This window comes from Cyprinodon tularosa, unplaced genomic scaffold, assembly GCF_016077235.1.
Source record: "Cyprinodon tularosa strain WSP-4 unplaced genomic scaffold, ASM1607723v1 ctg151, whole genome shotgun sequence".
Classification (NCBI taxonomy): domain Eukaryota; kingdom Metazoa; phylum Chordata; class Actinopteri; order Cyprinodontiformes; family Cyprinodontidae; genus Cyprinodon; species Cyprinodon tularosa.
In genome coordinates, this window is record NW_024038343.1 from 1,092,082 (window position 1) to 1,098,087 (window position 6,006).

Genomic DNA, 6,006 nt, shown 5'->3' on the forward strand with positions numbered 1-6,006 from the left:
CTTCTTGGCTGCAGACCTCAAATCTCTAAGACAGAATCTGATTTAAGTAAGATTAGATGTTGGAGTATTTATTTAGTTATACAGTATGTTTAAGGTAAAGACATTTAGGAGAGAAGGTGAAACATATTCCAAAGTATTTTACAAATGTATTAATCAGGAAAAGATGTTAGACATTATCATCTTATTCCATAGAAAACATTTAAGCCAGGCTGAAATCGCTTAAAACTTTTGGGAGAATGTATTGTACACTGATGAAACCAAACTACAGACTTATGTTACAATCAAAGAAAAGTGTGACACAATTTATAGACTAGAAAGCTAAACATCATACCCATACAAGCGGCATCAATAAATGGGGTTAGTTTTTCTAACAAGATGCTTCAGTTTTTACTAAGGTTGATGAAAATATTAACACTTCTAAATGGCAGTCCATTCTGACACAAAATATTTAGAAAGCTTAACACGAAGCCCACTCTTAATCCAAACATTCATTAAAAAATTAACAAAGAAGTGACTTAATCCGTGGAAAAGAATGGCTGAGTAATATAAGAGGCATATACTAAACCTTTAAACGGGTCTAGTATAAGAGATGAGCCCTAGATGTATTTCTTATGAAAGAACCAGCGGGCAAAATATTACCTAGACAGGAGGCAGGAGTCTAACAGAACAACAGTAAATGCATTAGTGGAATAAAAATATCTTTTAAAAATACTAACGTCAATGTTTTAGTCACGCTTCTGTACAGTATCTGCTCAAAAGAAAAACAGCCCAGCTTACAAGCTAGAGGGTTTTAAAAGCTTTTACTATTTACATACACAACTTTTCAAATGAGTCTTACTCAAGAATAATAAGAGCATGATTTTAGTAGATTTCCAATTAAAATTAGTACAATTGAGAAAACAATTGAGAAAACAGTGCAACACAGCAAACACTTATTTGGTAATTAAAAATGTAATTCTGGGCTAAATATTAGACTGTAATCAGGCATTTTTAATATCTAATATGTATTTACACCAAACCATTACACAACCAGTGAGTTCAAAATCTTTAATGCAAACAACCTTTATCTAATGCTCCAAAAGAGACAGAAAGAGTAGGTGCATTGCAAGTTTAGTTGAATAAATGGAATTATAGATTTTAAACTGTGTGCAGAGCTGTGTCTTATGGCTGGCAGTCTGCACCCTTTAAGGGGTAAAGATTGGTGCTTTTGTACCTCTCAGTACTAAACAAGGTTATATAAAGACAGTATTATAACATTTTTGAAGTGTGTTATTTTTTATTTATGTGCATTGCATTTTAATATTTATTCCTCAGATGTAAAAGCATTACAGACTTTAGTATTATACTATGAGTGGTGTAACCTAAGATTTCCCAAGGAACCCATTCAAAAAAGAGCTTGGCCTCAGTTCCCTGCCTCCAACGGCCCATAGAGGAGACCCAGCCTGTTAGGCGATTAGCCCGTCTAACATTCCCCATGATCGGATTAGATGATTCCCACAGTCTAGTCTGAAGCTACTCTCAACCCAACACTCCAGAAAGTGTCCCAATATCCAATTTCACAGCTTTCTAAACCTGAATCATGGAGGCTATTTATTACTGTCACTGTCTTAGTGTTGAAAAGTATGGAGTTGGATTTTCTGTCTATAAAACTATTTTGATAGTAAGATCAATAAAATAAAGGTTTAGAGTTAGAATATTAGGCACTGCTATCTTTAAAAAAAATCCATAACCCTGGAAGATTTAAATGTAAATTATTTTTTTTCATGATAGAGAGTGAGCTAGTCCTCAAAAGGTAAGAAGATCATGTAGAAGAACCCTAACTTTTCAATTTTAATCTGTTTTATGATGTTCTACCATATCTTTATACTTCAGCACTGCCTGATGATTCTCTGTCAGGTCCAAGCTAAGGCTCTGCAAAATGTTAAGATAACGTCACATTGGGAGAAACATTTCTGCAATATTTAAATCTCACTTTAAGTTTAATATTTTTGGGCTTAACGGCAGTTAAAATGTTCCGCAGTTTCTGCAATACTTTTTAAGAGAAAGCTGACCTGGGCCTGCTTTATAAGGCATGGCACAATGTTTCCGCCCTGAAATAATAAAGAAGGAAAATGTTGACTTTTATCTAGAAAATGCATGAAAGAAAAAGCAAATAAATGTCAGAAAGATTTTCATAACAGAGGTAAATTTTGTCAAATTTCCCCCAAATAGATCCTTGTAGATTATAAAAACCATTCACCTCGCCAACTGGAGCAGCAGCAGTAATAGGAGCCTCCATTATCAAAGCTTTATAATTTCCCTGCTTTTTCCTGCTGGAACCAATGTTGTTCCTCTGAGTTACCTTTGAATGATTTATGCTCACTGGGCCAGCCACTGATAAACCCCAGCAACACAGATAGAAACACACTTAGGGCTCTTTGGTGAGTAAACACGCTGCTTAAAAAGGCGACTTGTTTTAAACAGCCAAACACATTTGCTGCAACAGGGGCCATTGGTGTCATTTTGCTTGTCAAACACTGTGGTGTCACAGCCAATCAGGGAACACAGTGGCCAACTCAAGCCATTTAACCCAAGCAAACAGAGTGTGTCACAAAGCAAGAGGATGACTTAGGAGCCTGAGCAAACACTGGCGAGAGCCATCGGGCACGAATCAAGGCGGCCTGGCGGAGGACAAGTCACTCTCGTAATGGGTTTGTGATGACTCAAGAATCGAGTGGCCATCTGTTTGCTACAGTGGGGGAGGACCATAATTCACAGTTACAGATACACAGAATATTAGCTAGTAGTGCAGCAGAGGAGGGGATGGTTTGGCTGGTGGCACAGGATGTAAAACATATGTCCATAAATGGTAAATATGTTGAAGGATGAGGCCCTGAGCAGGGGCCAGATAACAGGATTTGCATGGTGATTTTCGGACTCAGCCACAGAGCGCCTTTAAAAGGTGTAAGACAAGTAATCCTGCGAGTGACCTTCAGAATGTTCACCACACAGACGTGAAAGGGGCTGCAAATCTGTCGTCCCATCAGCAGCTCACACGGCTTGGGTGGAAAACCAACCACATATTTAAAGCACCGAGATATTTGCATTAAATTTCAATGATGGGCATTTGAATACATACCACAGTCATTTGTGTGTAGTCCGAAACGGTGAAGCTCATTTAAACATCAGATGTCAAACCACAGGCAAGCCTCTGAGGAAAACAGTGAAAGATCCACCTGTAAACCTAAACTTCTGATTTATCATTTTACTAACAAAAAAAAATCATAAAAAAAAACAAACACACTACAAGTCTTATTAATTTGGAGACAGAATGTATTTACATCCAGAAATTTTTTTTCGTTTTAAAGACAACTGGATGTCTCACTGGCTATATTGAAAACATTACAAGGCTAAATATAGAGTAAAAAAAGACAAAAGACACAGACCTTTGAAGGGAAGCTTGAATTAAAAATTATGCAATGTAAAACAGTTTTTGAACTATACAAAGAAAGGTAGATCAGATAAATCCTTTTATATATGTATATATATGTATATATATATATATATATATATATATATATATATATATATATATATATATATATATATATATATATATATATATATATGTATATGTATATTTTTTTATTTAGTTAAGGGCTTTTATAAAATACTGTACTTTGTGGAAAACCTACTGAGAGCTTTGCAGTGGTGTAGATACTGTTGAAATATTTGATAATAGCTGATTACATGTAAGTTAACAATGTTACTGTTAATAATTATATTTAATTAATCGTAAAGCTTGTTTATACTCATTGAAAAAAAAAACATTAACTAACATGACATTTTGGAAAAAAATTTTATATAGAAAACACTACCCAAAAACATAATTCTTATTTAAAGAATTGTTACAAAATTTCAGTGATTTATCTTCTTCCTTTTGATATATTTAAACTATGTATATTTCAGAAGGCAGCTGTGAACAGAATTATAATAGAGCAAAGACAGATTTTGGTTTTCATTCATCTTATCACTAACTGTGTACCTTTTTCAGCGTATATGTCAGATTAGATGTTGTTAAATATCCTCAGGGAAGCAATCAGGTGTTTAAGTTAAGGCCAATTCCCTACACTACAGACAATCAATAAATAAGTCCAAGAGAAGGGACTGTAATGGGGTTGGCTTGTAACCTGCTCTGACAAATTAAGGCAAGTAGGGTTTTTTTTTTTTTCATTACTTACACATCCGTTTTCATTTTTTCCATCAGTGGAAGCAATTAAACAATGCTTCCTTAAATTAGTCATTGATTTTTTAGCAATAGTGACACTTTCAAGAAGGAAACAATAAGTTTAAGAGAGTGTTATTTGAGTGTGTTTGTTTTGTGTGGAACAAGAGAAACAAAAGATCGGAGACAATGTACCTACAAGAAAAAGTGGTGTCTTAAATTAGGCATTGATTTTTCCTCAGGTGTCATGCTGGTTAAGTACTTTGTGCTTTTTGTTCTACCAGAATAATTTACAAATTGGAAAGGATTTTTTTTTTATCATCATACCAACATGTCTGCATCTCATATTTTCCAAATTGAAAAAAGGAGTTGTATCTGTCTATCTATCTATGTCAACACAATTCATTATCAGCTCTTTCTTCTGATTGCTTTTTGTAAAGGACCTGAACAATTTAAAATGAAACAAGGAATATGGGATCATTTAAGGGAAAGTTGCCAAAACAATCAACTTTGTGGAATTCCCCGATTTAACTAATGGATGTTGGTCCCATGTGGGGGATGGGAAGCCAGGGAAAACCCATGATTCTCAGTGGCTTCTTGATAAAATCACTTAAATAATGGTGGAAATATGGTGGAAAACTTGTGTTGTTCTGTTTTTAGGGTTGATGAAATGAAAACTTTGTGTTTTGAACAGTTCAGACAAGAACAATGCACCTATTGTCATAACACTAATAAAGAGTAAAATATTATGTAGAATAAAAATCTTTTATGAAGACAGGTTCTGTTTAAAGCTTCCTATGAAATCCTGCAGTCCCCTGTCCATTTTCCAGTCACACAATATATTGTTGCAAGTATTTCTCTTCTGGATACCGTTTCTTAAATAGAGGAGTAAAATTGTGCACTTTAGAGTTTCAAGCAACAAATTTCCCTTTTAATTTGCTTAAATTAAACTTTTTTAAGAAACTAATTTGTTTAAATGAGGAAGAGAGGGTAAACAGGTGAAGTCCATTGATTAGGTCAGTAAACCAAACAGCAACAGTGCAGGGAGGGGAGGGGGGAGACCAAGAAACCCTTTAAATTAAAATGAGTTGGAAGCTGTATTGGATTCATACTTTTTTAAGTAACATACATTAAAACTAGAAAAAAGGTTGATCATCAAACAAAGCGGGAAAAAAACATATTTTGACAAAACCTTTCATGTGATTGTTTAATGATGTAAGCATTGACAAGTGGACATCATTTAGTTTTTTTTTTTACTATTTTATTACAGAACGTTCCTATTGCCATTCCCATCATCCCACACATATTAACCTCCAAAAACAACCCAGACAGCCCAGATTCTTGTTTTTCTTTATGCATTGAAAAAAGAAAATAAAAGAAAAAACATGAACGGAAATCCAAAGCAGCAGGCAAAAGTTGCCAAATGCTTTCAGTTTTTTGATATCCTTTTATCTTGAGACTAGAAAATACACTTACAATTTGAAGCAGCAACAAAATGTACCTGATTATACAACATTATAATATAACACGACTTTCTTTGATTCACCACATTATAAACTTCTACATATTTCTTTTTGTTTTACCAAAAAGCAAACAAAGAAATGTTTGCAAAGACTTCTCAAAAAAAAAAAAACATACACTGCGTTCACCTGGAACAGAACTGAAAAGAATTGAAAGAAAAATATTTTTTTTCAAGATTTTTTTATCATTTTTGCTGTTGAAAGTCTCCTTTTTTTTATTTGGGGATGCAATAGGTATTCTGAAATAATTTTAACTGTACATAGACGTCACCTGTTTTTCAC